Source organism: Patiria miniata, unplaced genomic scaffold (genome assembly GCF_015706575.1).
Source record: "Patiria miniata isolate m_02_andy unplaced genomic scaffold, ASM1570657v1 HiC_scaffold_29, whole genome shotgun sequence".
NCBI lineage: Eukaryota > Metazoa > Echinodermata > Asteroidea > Valvatida > Asterinidae > Patiria > Patiria miniata.
In genome coordinates this window covers 5,479,726-5,495,675 of record NW_024037068.1, presented here as the reverse complement: position 1 = coordinate 5,495,675, position 15,950 = coordinate 5,479,726, and the positions used below count along the sequence as shown (strand labels likewise).

At 38.9% G+C, this 15,950-nt stretch overlaps 1 long non-coding RNA gene across 1 annotated transcript; it reads left to right on the top strand.

The window, feature by feature from the left end:
- The first annotated feature begins 223 nt into the window (after window positions 1-223).
- LOC119735655 lies at window positions 224-1,440 on the top strand. The gene is made up of 3 exons (XR_005272200.1): window positions 224-268; window positions 938-1,026; window positions 1,344-1,440. It is a non-coding gene; the product is annotated as an uncharacterized LOC119735655 (long non-coding RNA).
- Window positions 1,441-15,950: the final 14,510 nt, after the last annotated feature.

The following is a 15,950-nucleotide window of genomic DNA, read 5'->3' as shown; positions in this document are numbered from 1 at the left end:
AGAATTTAACTGGGAAAGACAGTAAATTAGTACCCTTATTATGTTAAAGATATATAAGAAGCTGCCCTATGCAAGAATGCAGGATTTAGGCGGTGAACAAATGCAACATATCATAATAACATTAATGGTATGCCTCTGAAAGCTTTATTTTATACCGATATTTTGCTAACATGATATTACAGGCCTGCAATTCACTACACACGGACTGGAACCCACGGGCCCACGGCGTCTGTGAGTCCTTGCTTGAACACAGTCGTAGGACCATCAGGTAAACTAAGCTTTGTGCCCGAGTGCCAAAGCTGTTTGTACTTCATGGTGGGATATCCATATCCAAACTGAAACAGAATTGGAAATATCAAACGTACAGGTCCTTGGAATGTTACAATCGAACTATAATGTCCGATCGCCAAAGAACGTTATTGTTTGACGTTGGTTTTGGTGTGTCAGGATGGAAATTGCTTCTTCCTAGAATTAAATTCTAAAAAATATTTTCTCAGTTGACAATACAAAATTAGATCCAGCTGCTCCAAATTGATTGTTAGATATGATGCCTTCCATAGGAAGTTACCCTTTTCGACAGTGAAGTGTATTGCTAATTTGACCATTTAAACACTTTGAAATTATGGCCGTGTTACGAAGATGCCCATTTCAGGACTCTCTTAAAATCATTACAAGATGTGGGAAATATCTACGACAAAAAATGTATAATTGTATAACGCAATTGTACAAAATATACACTAACCGAAAAATTAAATTATACACCCTGTTTCACTTCCGATTTATCTCTAATTTGTATATATTTTTTTAAGTCTTCAAACTCCTTAAAAACGTTACGTGCTTGAGAGGCTTGCCTCACTCCTTGAACCTCAACAGAAAATATTCCCGATTTAGATGATTTTCATGTTTTCTTTTTTTTTGTCTGGCTTTTTTGTTTCAGGCAACAGGGCAGCGGAGACTGTTGTCCTCTCTGACCCCCAGGAGCAAAGAAACGTGCCATCTACCGGCAACCAACAACCAGCCGCCAATGTAAAAGTCATGAATAAACTCCTTAAAGTTGTAAAAAATAATATCACTGATTCGATTTTACTGAAATTTAAATATTAAGTCATTCCCATCTGGGATGTTGAGCTCATGTGGTTGAATAGTCCGAAGACGTTTTATCAACATTTTCTCCATGCTTGTGATAGCCAATTGATTCTTTGCCCTGTAAAACCATATCAGAAATGGAATGTTTAAGCAAGTTTAAGTGTTGACAAATAGGGGTGTCAATATTTTTTTTCAAATGCGATTTTTATAATATTTGCATGAAAACATTTTTTTTCAACGTGCTGCATTTGCTTCAGGTGGTCCATACGTATGCAGACCGCATCACAAACACACCCCCATTGGAAGCCCAGCCCATCCGCATAGTACCTCCTACCCAATACGAAGACATCGACAACCTCCAGATACCATCTCCTGTCGAGACCCCGCCTCTTTTCAGAGACGACGCTACCAGCATGTGGGAGGAGGGGCAGAGTGTAGACGGTCTGGATGAAGAGGGCAGGATGGAATGGGCTCCGCCCCGCCCCCTCCGGGGTAACCCAATCCTTCCTCCGGTACGGGATTGGCAGATGTAGGTATGTGTAACAATTGCATTAATTAAAGGGTGCGATCTAATTGCCAAAAAGTGCGATTTCAAGATCACCAAGCGAACAGCCCAATAAACATGATTTTCAAGCTTGTTTAATGATCTGTGAACTGATAAATACATTGTTTACATTTTACTTCTTATCATGCGTAATCTGTAGATACATTTTTCTTCTTTAAATAACGTTCACTTTGTTTCATTGAGTAGGCTTATTTTACAGTGTTTGTCTGTACATGTATAGTTATTTTGTTTTACTTGAAGAATGAAACGTAGTGGTTTCTTCTACGTTAGTGTTGCATTTGGTTTTAGTCGAAGGACAACATACTTGGAAGTAAAGTCGAAAAGCTTTTTACGTACTATTGACTAAAAATTTATTAAAATTATTTGTAATTTTATTCTGAAGTTAAAGTTCACGGTCGGTATTTTTTTTTTATTTTGAAAATATCACAGACGTTTTATAGGGGTTGTGTCAATATTCAATAAACGTTCCAGTCTCACCCATACAAAATGTAATGAATCCATGACGTAAATTGACGATTCCATTTTATCTTAGAAACTTTACTGTAAATAATGCCACAATTTGCTCAATGACTTAATCTAAAGTATAAACAGTTATGACCTAGTAATATTGTAGAGAGATGATTGTTTGTTATTGTTATAACATACAAGCTCACCAGTATTGGTGGAATATCGGTGTACTTGCAGCAGCGCAGACCATGTAAGTAGCTTTTAGGATCCGAGTGGCGCCAACTAACGATGGGTGCGGCATTTGAAGCCACACAACCATAAACTTTAAAAGACTATGAAGGAAAAACATGCATGCACCTGAGACTAGGCTAAACTTGAACAAATACGTTCTGCTTTATGAACGAAGAGTAATGTGCCCAAGTTGTTAAGAGAAGTATAAACAAGTCTTTTTATTACAAAGTTGGAAGTGAGTTACGTCTCAATAGGCAATAGTTTTATCCAACGAGGGCGCCGCTGTAATCACGCCATCTTCTTGGTACAAATGCGAGCAAAATGTCGTTCATGGATACAGTTTAGCTACTTAACTAACTTCGAACATTTTAACATAGTAAACATGTAAGTTTGAAGTAGAATTCAAGCATGCGTCAATTACTTTGGAAACACGTCTGTTTATACCTACAAAATAGCATTGTTACAGCGCCGTCAATTGTTTAAGAATACGGCTCATTTTGGGACTAAGATGTACGTTTAATAATCTCTACCATACACGTTTTGGTTTTTAAAGAAAGGTTGCTGCAGCTGTTAAACGGTGATGATTTCCTCACACTGAATTTGCCATGTTTAGAACATTCGAACATTATCTCAACTTGTTTCCATTATCCTTTGTGTCTAAAAAAATGTATCTGGCAAAATTATACATCATTTTTTTTAGGATTTGTAGGGTGTTATTTCACAATTCAAATTGCCTTATTCGCCTTTATAATTCAATAATTGGCAAACAAGAATGTGATTATCGACCCCTTATTGTTTTGGGTTCAAAGAAAACACTCGTTCAAAAGAGGCTCTCAATAAATGATTTAGCTATTGATGTTGAAAAAATAATCGATGCTTAAAAATATGCCATAAAAATTGTCTACATGCATAACATTCTTTGACCTGTATAATAGCTTGGAAGAACTTCCCCTTTGAATATCTTGAAGACAGATCAATGTTTCTTTACTTAAAAGGTTGGCATGGTAAATTGGGCTTACCTTGTTTATTATTGTATGATGTAAAAGCGTTTGAAATGTCAAAAGTTAACTATTCTGCAATTTCAGACAGTTTCCTTCAATGTAATACATTGATCAAAAAGTAAAATTAAAAGTGGGTAAAAGATTTATACATGTTTAATTTTTGTAATCTTAATATGTTTGTGTGTGTAGGAATTGACAAATGAATGCTTCTGTAAGGGCTGGGATGGGTGTGTGCCCTGAAGATCCAAGGTAGTCAATGTGAATAAAGCAGTCAATTAACTCAGGTGGTGCAGCTTCTTTGTCCTATTTTTTTCTCTCCTTAATTAATGAAGTTGATCCCAAATTCATCAGAAATAATCCCTTACAAAAATCTTAATGAAAATCCGGAGAGTGAGCAGAGTCTCTAGCCAAATATAATATGGTAAATCCCTGGACACTGTCGCCACTGTTATGCGCTCTCTCTCCCGCGTATTAATGTGAACCGGGCACAGCGATCTTCAACGCACCCGTCGTCACGCAACGTCAAGGCAGCACCAAAGAGGGCAAAGAGTTCTAGCCCTTCCAGTTTGCGACTGGTGGCGACTATGCGTTGAAACCCGACACTTTTTCCCATGCCTGAAGGAGTACTGCCATCCAGCCCATCAGACGGACTGGAAATGACATCGATCGCGTTGGCCCGTTACGTCATTTACTAGAACGTTAATCCGGCGGAGACCGCCCCGGTGTTTTCAGCCAGTTTGACAACGGGACGAGGATCGACTCATTGGCAAGTTTCAAAGGTTTCAACGCCCTCAGCGGTTCTTCAACGGCTCTTATGGGTGCTACCCTGGAATCATCTGCGTTCTCCAGTGTTGCTACTCCACGAATATCCTGCGAGTCATCGACCGCAAATCAAATATGGTTCATTTTTAGTCCCTCGCGTACTACATACCACAAAAGAGGTGCCATGACATTGCACAAAAATATTGCTGCATCTTGTATACAACTAGAAGACATTGAATATTTTGCTTCGGAACTAGTAGGAAATGCTTTGAATGTGCGATGTACATATTAGGCAAAACAGGTGCGCGCGCATTGCACAACCGCCTTAAGATTCCCAAAACGTTGTTACTGGCGTTTACTGGGTGATACCAAGATACTAGAGAGGGGAAGATAGGACAGTCCGCTTAAAAAGTGAAACAGGAAGTACTTGTTGAAGGTCACGATGGGAAAGGGCACCTCGCACGGCAGGTAGGTAAAAACCAGATATTCCCCATGCACTCATCGTGAACAGTTAGTTATGCAAAGCCGCTAAACTAATTTTTTTTTTTTTTTGGGGGGGGGGAAATTATGCAGATATAATACATCTTAAAGCAGATTATTCTCTGATTAATAGCACCATCCCTGTGCTTCATGAGAACATTCCTAAAAGTGTCTTTTGTAAGTGTTATGCTAATGAGCTTTTGTGCAGGTTCAGAGATAAGGGTGGTAATGTGAACAATTTATGCACTTTGCATCTGTTTATTACTTTAGTGTTTATGGCTCAACAGGATTCTCTTCAGAGTAAATAATACATTTGTTAATTAATTGTTGAAATAAATTAATTTAATTAATAAAATTAATTAATTATAAATTATTCATGCATTTGTTTGTTTTGTTTAAGAATTAAAAAATATAGCATTAAAAAATACATGAATTATTATTATATCTTTATATTATTTAATTGTAAAATGAATTGATTCAGTTAATTAATAGACCTGTTAATGCATTTATTAACATTTGTTCATACATTAGGCATTGTTTAACCCTCGAAGCAGCTTTTCAAAAAATCAAACGGTGGTACCACGTGGAGGATTGTATCACCACATGTGTTTATAGGTCAATAATATTGGCAAGCCTGTTCATGCACAAGATATAGGTCATTCACATGGCCAGGGATTGTTTACAACCTGTCTGAGCTCTGGGCTACACGAGGTGTTGACACAAAGGGATCGGCGGCACTTAGGGCTGGCCACTAAGATCTCCGATTACTGCCGAAAGGCACTGAGCGCCATCTTGGCTTCTGTCTTTCAACACTCCTTACTCTGGAGTGGCTAGGGTCTGGCCATTGGGAGTCTACAGGCTTGTGATGTATAGTAGGGGTGAGAATTACATGGAAGCTTGGCCTAATTAAAAAAAACCATTATGCCCATATTTGGAAAAATAATGTGGACTATATAATTACCGTCTTACTGCTCGGAGGGTGTACAGCGCTTGTAATGTAATGTTAAGCATTTTTACAATTATGTGAATTATTGTTATAACGTCAAAGCTTGAAAAATCATTGTATTTACGTTATGAGCAACGGGATATACATAAGACTGATTTATTCATATTTAATGATGCGAATTAACCCTAAAGGGGGCGGGTAATGTTGACCATCTTACCACCGGGGGGGGGGGGGGGGGACGGATTCTGCCCCCCCCCCCGAGGATATCGGCCATCGAGTGACAAAAACAATATGAAACTCGGTACATGCATAACACAACTTAATATGAACAAACCCAAGAAATGCTATGACTATATGTTACAGGGTTTTGGAATTATGACTAAATAATTATTCATACGCACCAATGGTAATTCTGCTTTGTGTACACTACATATATAGAGACATTGAGTTTTCACGACGCGTCAGAAATGGTATGTTTTCGGTATAAAAAGACGCGAAAGACTCGAGGCGAAAAAGTCAGAAAAGCTCGGGTCGGGAAAAAAATTGCAAGGATAACGCGGATAAAGTTGAGAGGGGGGGGGGGGGAATTCGCCCCCTCCCCCGGCCCTTTAAGGGTTAAATGCCAATTTGTTTTTCAGGGCAAAAATACTGGAAGCTGGTCTCCATATTTGAATAACTTCAGAGAAAAATGTAGACTTTTTAAGCAACGCCGCTAGAGTCCTTATTGATTGCTAGCTTAAGTAACTCCAGCTCCAATTCTCATTAGAGCTAGAGCTCAAACTACGTTGTAGATACTAGATTCTAAGAGTATATAAAAGGAAAATGGGACTCTCTGTATCTCAAACATTGTCCTTTTCCCCTCTATTATATCAATCCAAATTCCATTCAACATAACTCATACTATGCAGCAGTTATTCACGAAGCTAATGATTGACTTCAAACAGAACAAAAGCGACTAAAATATGAAAATAAATTATGCTTTCGGTGGCTCTTATAGAAAAACCGTCCAGTACAACGGCTGCCGTGGATGTTGTGTGCGCATGCGATGACGTTGGGTTACGTGATGACAATGTGCACGATGTATGTGGGTACCATACCGCTTTCAGGCGCTCAAGTGGCTTCAATTATCGTCTGGTGCGATGTCGTGGAAAGCAAGACAGCTAATACTGTTTCATGCAAACCAGTCGTTTTTTTCCACGACATGAAACAGTCGTTGTCGTGCTTTCCACGACATCGTACCAGACCACTTTGTTTTTTACAAAATTGGAATTGTTTGTGGCACGACACAATTATTAGGCTCGTACAGGGCTGGCTGCGATTTTTTAATATGGTCGGTGGTGGTTTTGCCGTGTATTGGAGTACAAACATTGAACGTGAACACCATTATAAGTAGAAATGCTACGTCTTGAAGTGACTGGTGTTAAGGAGCATTGATCCTTTTTTTCTGTGGCAGCAATATTTACATCGTATCTCTTTGCCCTGACAATGCACTCTGGATGGCATTTGGAAATATAAAGAGCTCCCATATTTGCTCTCCGGAAATTAACACCCGCTTGCACTTTCAGTTCTGGCAAAAATTGTAAAACTTTCGGTTTTCATAACCTATGAAGCAATTGGTATACGCACTGAACACTAGATAGGCAATAATCATTCTGAACACTTCATATCTACACAGATGCACGTGACCCTACTTGACTTGATCAACATTTTACGTGATAACAACATAACCTACGATGTACACTTGTTGTTTATGTTTTAAGAAGCCTTTAACTAGCTTAAAATCAATATAACTCTCGCGTGAAGTCTCTAAATAAATATTTCGGCTTCGCTTCTTTACCTCACTGCGACGCGTTGGAGTTTCGTTACTGAATTGGAGACTGTTGAAGATAACTGACTCTCTTCAGCAATGACTCAGTTATTATACGCGTTGACTTGGATCTGCGTGTTCGGTACTGCATGTCACCTTTCATATGGTAAGGCAAATAATGCCCACAATAATTGACTGACCAAAAATAGAGTTCATTTCGATTTTTAACTCGTTTTGTTTCCTTTAAGTGTTATTCAAACTGTTATTCCGACAAACGCCATCAATTCCATACTCCGTAAATCCGATCAACGTTTCACAAATTAGGGTAATCTGGTCGTATTTTATGATTTTTTTTTCTTTTGGTAATGTTTTTTATAGAGACGATTTTGACAGCGGTGGAGGGAGAAGATGTGGAGCTGATATGCAAAACACTTGACTTGGCAGCGATACCACCATGCAGCGGTGCAACTATCTCATTCGAATGGCTTATGAATAAATCGACCATTGTCTCATGTGAAGGGACCTTTGCGGATGATACGCATGTGCTTAACAAGACAAGCGGGGCTTTAATGATCCTGCATGTTTCTGGGTCCTTGAATAGCACAACGTTCAACTGTCAATGGTTCCAAGGAGCAGGAACCAACGGGTCTGAAATACATCTAATCGTATATAATGGTAAGAATTTCTTTTATATTGTCACCGTTTGAAAATGTTCAGAATCTGCGCACACAGCTGCAGTTTTGAAGAAAAAAAATTCGTTTGAAGTTCGTCGATTGTTCAATTCCCGTTTCCGTATGCAGTTTTTCCCTAAAATGGAAAACAAATATAAATATTTATAAATATATAAATATATATATTATATATATATATATATATATATATATATATATATATTATATATATATATATATATATATATATATTTTTATATATATATATATATATATATATATATATTTATATATTTTTATATATATATATATATATATTTATATATATATATATATATATATATATATATATATATATATATATATATATATAACTGATGCGATAGCCTATTAGTTGAATAGCAAACCATTTGTTCTCTGTTTTCATAATAAAAAAAAAACAATGAAGATGTTTACATCCTAAGGTGAAAAAGTGCTGAAGAGAGGGAAGTATCATTATAACGAGTACATGATTAATACTTTGAATGTTTGTCTGAAGGGTCCTTCATTATTCTGTAGTTTTTTGGGGAAGGAGGAGAAAGTGCATAAAAAAAAAAGATTGGAAAATAGGTAACAAGCGCCCCTAGCGTCAAATATGGTACTCCTGCCCAACCTTCCCCGCTCTTCCAAATTTGCAGCTGCCGGCCGGTTGGTCTCTCCTATTATTTACAATTTAAACAAAGCGGACCCTGCCATCAGAATTCAGAAGGAGTTACAATCCACACCAAATGTGTTGTTGATGGCCGCGCCTCGTTCCTTTTATCGTTAAGCTTGCAAAACATAAAGACTCGTCACTATTATTTTACTTGATGTTCCTCTGTGCAGGAATAGGAATGACTGAAACGACTTCCGTGTTGAACGGGACACTAGGAGAGGGTATTGCCTTGGAATGTTTCGTCAAAAGTGTTCCATCCGGCTTTCCAGATATTAAGTTCAAGTGGTTGCTTGGCAACAAACCCCTGCACGATGCGTGCACATATGAGAATAGTGCCCTGACGGAGAAGTATGATTATCACTATGACAACCACGGTTGCAATTTGACGCTTAACGACCTCGAGCTAACTGATGAGGGGTGCTACAGATGCGAAGTTCAGTATTCGGCTACGACAGTGTGGAAAAATACATCCTTGATAGTTAATGGTAAGTTGAAGCAGTTTTATTTGAAAACGTCTTCCCGTTGTGTATTTGCTGTTGGTGTTTACGTTTACGCTTCCTAACCTATGCCGCCGCATTAGTCTTCCTAAAAAAAAAATCGATTGCCATTTAAAAAAAGGTCTTTGTATGACAAAGAAATGGTTCTCGAAGGAGGCGATAGTTGGATGTTTGATCAGTATGTCTTAAACTCTGACCAGTATCAATAATGTTCAGCTAATGTAGCAAGAAAATAAGAGGTTTATACTCAAAGCATACAGGCTGGAACGTCGAATAACCGCCGCTTGGTCTCAGAACCACGGAACTGTTCAGTCGCAATCACTCAACATCATGTGTGCGCTAAACTATATGTTAGGCAGGCCTGGCCCATTTGCAACCTTTGTTAACAAACATGGATACCAGAAGACTCGATAGTTAAATTGAAGTACCTATAATTTCAGGGTGTTGCTGAATGATTTATTCCTACTGAAGTTCTTTCATAACGGTTGCCGTTCTTGTTTGTCTTGTCCTAATGCCAGTTGTAATGCTTTTCCCGCAGTGCCACCCAAAGATGTGTACATCATCAACGACACTACCGGCGAAGTTTATAGCGGTGACGTGAACGTCGGACCGGGCATCGATCAGAGCTTCACCTGCCTGGCCACAGACACCAAACCCCCGGCAGAAATCACCTGGACTTTCACTGGAAAGAACTCGAGCGGCGAGACGAGGGTAGTTGGGACGAGATTGCATAACACCAGCAGCACGTTTACCGTGCCGTCGTTTCAGCCTGGTCAGCGGGGGAATCTAACGTGCACGGCAACTGGGGTAGGAGGGAAGGTGGTAACGAATATTCGGTTGCTCGGCAACTATGAAAAAGCAGGTAATTTTGTTGTATTTCTGTCAGTTTTTTGTGTTTTTGTCCGTGTTTTTTCTAGCTCTTTGAATAACCTCTTAAACACATTTTCTTTGGTGGCATCGAACTAGTACAGTTTTCCGGTTACCACAAACGATTTGGTCAATTACGTAATACTTTATTTTGAATAAAACAAGCTCAAATTACCATTACGCAGACCTTTTGATGTTCGCTGGTAAACCCCATCAACATCAATTTCTCCCGTCTTGAAGACCGTATCTTCATGCCACTTTCGGAGTTTGTTTCCCTTATAATGATCCACATATATGTGCTAAAATTCGTTTTGATATGTTCAGTAATTATCATTAAAATCGGGGGAAAAATAGGTTTAGTTAGGGCCCTTGATCGCAATATATATCAATCTTTTTAAGCCACATGAATATTAATAACATATACATAATGGTGTGCAGTAAACATTTCTACCATCGCCTCCTTCACGAGTTATTCATTAGTAAATATCAACCTTTTTGGCTGGCTTCAACATTTGTCCATAGCGAGACCCAAGCGAAGTCCATCGAGTCACGCTAATGAATTGATAATAACGCGCTACGTCACGGTTGCTATAGAAGACTGTCCAAGTATTGTTTTGCTCAGCTAAAATCCGAGTCGAACGTAACCTTGGTGATAGTAGAACGTGTAACACAAGCGTTTGCAACAACAGATGAACATGGGCGTCGCCCGATTTTTTTTCTAGAGGGGGGCAAAACATATTTTTGCCAAAAAATGCCTGTATTTCTCAACACATTTTCGATTTATCAGTTTAAGAGGGGGCAGGGACATTTTGTCCCCCCCCACCCATTATATTGACACCACTATGACTTCGCGCCTCTTTTTGTCTCCTCTTTTTTTGTTTTTTTTTTGGTTTGCTTTTCCAGGGAGGGGGGGGGGGCGGCAAGTGCACCCCCTTGCCCCCCCCCCCCCGCCCCTCGCGACGCCCATGCAGATGAAGCTAAAATTCGGAATGTACTTAGATGATATTAGTGTTCAAGTACTCGTAAAGTTCAATCTGGTGAGAATTCCTAGGAATTGAGATAAGTAAATAGTTTTGGAGACCCTTTCGAACAATTCGTCGCAGAGCTGACAAACCGACGAATAAGCGAAAACCTTGTTTGGAGTAATTCGCGTTTGAGTTGGACACTTTTCTTGGCGCCGTATTTTACCCTTAATTGTTTCGATAAAAACCCTTTTAGTATATATTCTGAATAAAATAGGAAACTAAGTATCCATCAGGTCACTTATTTAATCAGAGAAGTTGTGCGATATGATTTTATTTGATCGTAAACGTATTCGTCAGTTTGTCAAATTACGTTAATCTCCAATATCCGGTTGTTCTTCACACTGTTTGTATGCTATTCGTCAGTTTGTCGGATCGCGCGTGCGCCGCGCGCGCCAATCCGACAAACTGACGAATAACATTCGTTGGTACTTTGAACGCACACCTTACATAAGCTGGTTACCAGCGAAATTTTGTATTCTTCACTATGTCAAATTATGGATTTGTTTTGTGAGTGATTCGCCACAAGGGGGGCTCTGAATCTCAAAATCCAGACAAAAATTAAGAATTTGGGCTTAAATACTTGAAAGAGCCACCTTCATAAACCCTAAAAATAACAAAATTTCGAAATCGCCAAAATGGTCGATTCGCCGGTTTGTCAGTTCTGCGACGAATTCTTCCAGGACTTTTAGGTAATCTTTACCAGTGACCAGTATTCATGTTTCTGCATCATTAAGGCCAAAAAAAAAGTACTCGGTCCCTGGTCAGACCAAAGTTCCGGAATTAATGCGGCGAAGCGGCTTTTTTTTTGTTTTTGGCTTTTTTTTTTTTTTCAAGCTTAGATTGTACAGACAAGGTGGGGTACTATTTTGCTTTTTTTTGGTGTCCTCATGTACATTGGTGTCCTCCATAATTTGCCTTGGTGCCCTCGATCATTTGCCTTGGTGCAATTTCCCATTCCTTGGTGCTCTTTGGTAAAAAAAAAAACATTGAGGAGGTGCATCAATAGAGGGCGCTGTTGGAGTTACCGCGGAACATTTTGGAAAAAAAAAAGATTTAATCGCATGATTACAATCGACGCGCGAGCTGACCAGAGACCGACTTATTTTTTTTTTGGCCTAATGGTGATTTTTTTCACTGACATTAAGGTACATTAATGTATTGTTGATCTATTTCTTAAAAAAAAGATATATTTGTGATTTGAAAACTTTCAAAAAAGCAACTGTTAATTATTTTGTTAGGAAAGACCATACTTGTTGGTAAGTTAATAGTATCAAGCATCCTGTGAAATCGTTGCGCCTGGTATGCTGTCAATTTCCAGAAACTATGAAACTATGTTATATTAATAGTATAACGTCGGGTCGGACAGAACAATCGCTGTGCGCCTTTCTTTCAACTATTACATACATTCGAAAGTAAAAAGCTATTTACCTCGTGCATATGTTCGGCTAGGCATGTACATGTGCGCCGAAATAATTTTTGAATATTTTATATGTACTTTTTAATGCATTTTTCAAATCTCTGATTTTCTATATTTTTTTTCTGAATGAATGCGTTTTTACCGTTTCGTTATTGGCTCCAAAATAATATCAGGAAAAACCATACTGTCAATGAAAAACTCTTTTAAATTTGTGTAAGATGAGACAAACAGTTTTGAGAATGGTTGGATTTAAAAACAAATTCTTCAGGTTTCAGTCTGAATAGCATTGTGACTGTATTGTCACCTGCAATATGGAAATAAGTTATCGGAAATAACTTTGATTTGAGTGTATATTTGATTTTCCTCGAAATTTGAACTTGAATCTGATTGACATATTAAAGATGGAAAGGTGGAGGTTGAAACTACAGGACCATCCCAAAACGACATTGGAGATTCCGGATCAACAATTAACACACCGAGTGAGTTTATGTTTTAACTTAACTTGCCCCTCATGCTCTACACACAACTGAAGATATAAACGCGGGGAATAGAAGTACATTTCACAAAATGTTAGGGCTCTGATTGACGAATCAAATGAGCCCTTTAGGCGGAAAGTACCGGCCTGACCGGTGAGGTGCAGTAAAGGTAGACATTGCACTAACTATTGGAATAGTTTTTGTTGTATCAAGCTTCGATGGTTAGCAATTTATATCTTCAGTACATCAATCTAGCTGTAACAGGTGATGTATGGTTCACTGCTGCTCAAACTAATACATGTAGATAAACAGCACAAAACTATGCCACTGGGATTAAGAGTCAATGAATTTGGCTAAATGGACACGTGAAGATGTTTAGGGTCATGTTTGTTTTGCTCAAGTACTTTTTTTAGGAATTCTAGATTGCTCTTGTTTATTTTAATTCCTGTTTATAAACATTGTTGGCCTCATGTGCATTTGTAAATGTACATTTTTCTTGCTTTCACTTTACACTCATATCGTGCATGCCACGAAGACGCGGACCCCATGTTCAGGAAGTGCGTCCGGATATCTGAAGCACAGAGATATCAACTTACATAATACTACAAAACAAATCGTTTTCAGTAAGCTTCCAGGAAGAAAAACACCAGCTTAAGATTAAACACCACAATTATTAAAACAAACACAAAATACTTTCATTGACCAATAACAACCGCTGCTATTGTGTGTCTTCTCGCATATTTGTTGTGGCCTTTAACCCTCCGAGCAGCGAAGTGGTGATTTGATTCTCCACATTTTCCAAATATGGGCATAATTTTATTTTTCAATGGGCCAATAAGGCCAAGCTTCCATGTAATCCTCAACCCTACTATACACCACAAGCCTGTAGACTCCCATTGTCCAGACCCTACCCACTCCGGAGTAAGGAGTGTTGAAAGACAGAAACCATTATGGCGCCCAATGCCTTTGTGCAGTAATGGGAGATCTTAGTGGCCAACCCCTAAGTGCCGCCGATCCCTTTGTGTCAACCCCTCGTGTCGCCAGGAGCCCAGACAGGTTGTAAACAATCCCTGGACATGTGAATGACCTATATCTTGTGCATGTACAGGCATGTTAGGGTTAATGACCTATAAACACATGTGGTGATAAAAATTCTCCACGTGGGTCCACGGTGTGATTTTTTTATATATAAGCTGCTCGGAGGGTTAAAGCATCTTGACCTACACAAATTACGACAAACTAAACTTACAGACTTTTCCAACACAAGTTGAATTATTAAATGACCCCCAATAATGGTGACAGTGAATAGGATGTCCTAGTGTTTTCGATTGTTCAATTCCTCTTTTTAGTCAATGAAACGCTAAGTGATTTGACAACTATCAGCAATTTTTAACTTTCCTTAACATCGTGATGTGCCTTTGGATTATTGGCTTTGTGCACAATAACCCTGCGGGCTGCACAGGGGCTCACGCGCTAGTCCCTTTTTGTTTCTTAACTTTTTTTATGAAGCTATCGCCCAATTCCCTTGAAACTACATGTAATCCTGAAGTGAACCTTGTGTTTTGAGATGGTGTGGTCGTTGTTCTTGTAGAAGTTCACTTGGGGGTCAGCCGCTTTTGGGAAAGTTGGGCCTCCAGACAAAGCCCATTCACTTGTGCACAACAAAGTTATCTGTGCTTTACACACCGCCGTCACAACAATGTCATCAATCATCCTCTACTGCTGGCCCAGTGACAGCTGTCTAGAGCCGCAGAAAGGCTGTTTCGACTGTTTCATGCCCATCTTTTTGGGGGGGATCCAACATGTAATGGTCGATCCAACATGTAATGGTCAATCCAACATGTAATGGTCACAGTGCATGCAGTGTATATACTGGAGGGTATATACTCTGTATGACCTACTGGAGGGAATTCAATCTTGTGTTGGTTCGGGGGACCTGCATCATTTAGACCATTAGAGAAAGGATTGTGTCCACAAAATAGTATTTTATACGCGGCGTAAGCGTTTACGCTACGCAGCTCGCAGGGTTAAGACGTTGATTAAATATGTTTTTTCACAATTCATATTCAGACCCCTCGATGCAGAGTCAGTCGATTTTCACCTTCATTGCCGTCGGTATCGCGGCTGCATTTCTGCTGGTGCTTGTTGCGGTTATTGTCTCATGGAAACGCCGAAAGAGTAAGTTTGTTTGCCAACTCTAATGACTGTTAACTCTGTTTTTGACACTGCTGTCTACTACTGAGCTATTGCTTTGCTGATGTCAGACAGCAGCACACTGCAAAAAACTGTGTTTAGCAATTAAATACTTTTCTAAACACTTTCCTGCTATCAGGTTAACATGTTTACATACTAAACATGTTTAGAGTGAGGATGGATAGTGTTTAGCAATTGAACATTGATGTTTCAGAATTGAACACATAATGTTTAGCTCCTAAACATGTTTACAAAGTGATAGAAAGATTGTGTTTAATTGCTAAACACAGATTTTAGAGTGCACCTTTTTGGGGGTCAATTGCAGCTGCTAGTAATAATATGTTGATATTCAGTGCCTTTGATCATGTACACTTTGCGTCGTCAATTTGATACAACCGACCTGCTTAGAAACCTCAAAATTTCTCCCATAATTACGGTGGACATTTAACATTTAGCTTTTTTCCCCCGCCACCTAGCGCCGTATACTGGGGACGCCACATAAATGTAAGAGTAATCAACAACTAACACATGCTTTTATACATCATAGTGTGCGTACGGGTGAGGTCAAATCCTATACTAGGGCCAATATCAGGATCAGTTTCCTGTTAGTTCAGCCCGTGAAGCAATCTTGATGTTTCTTTTTGAGATTTGAAAGCTAAGAAATATGGATAATCAAAACATAACACCATTGTTGATTGTCCAGAATGTACTATAATAATATTTGCGTTTCGAATGTAAAATTCGAGGAAACAAATGCATCCTGTATAGTCATTGTGTAAGTTTTG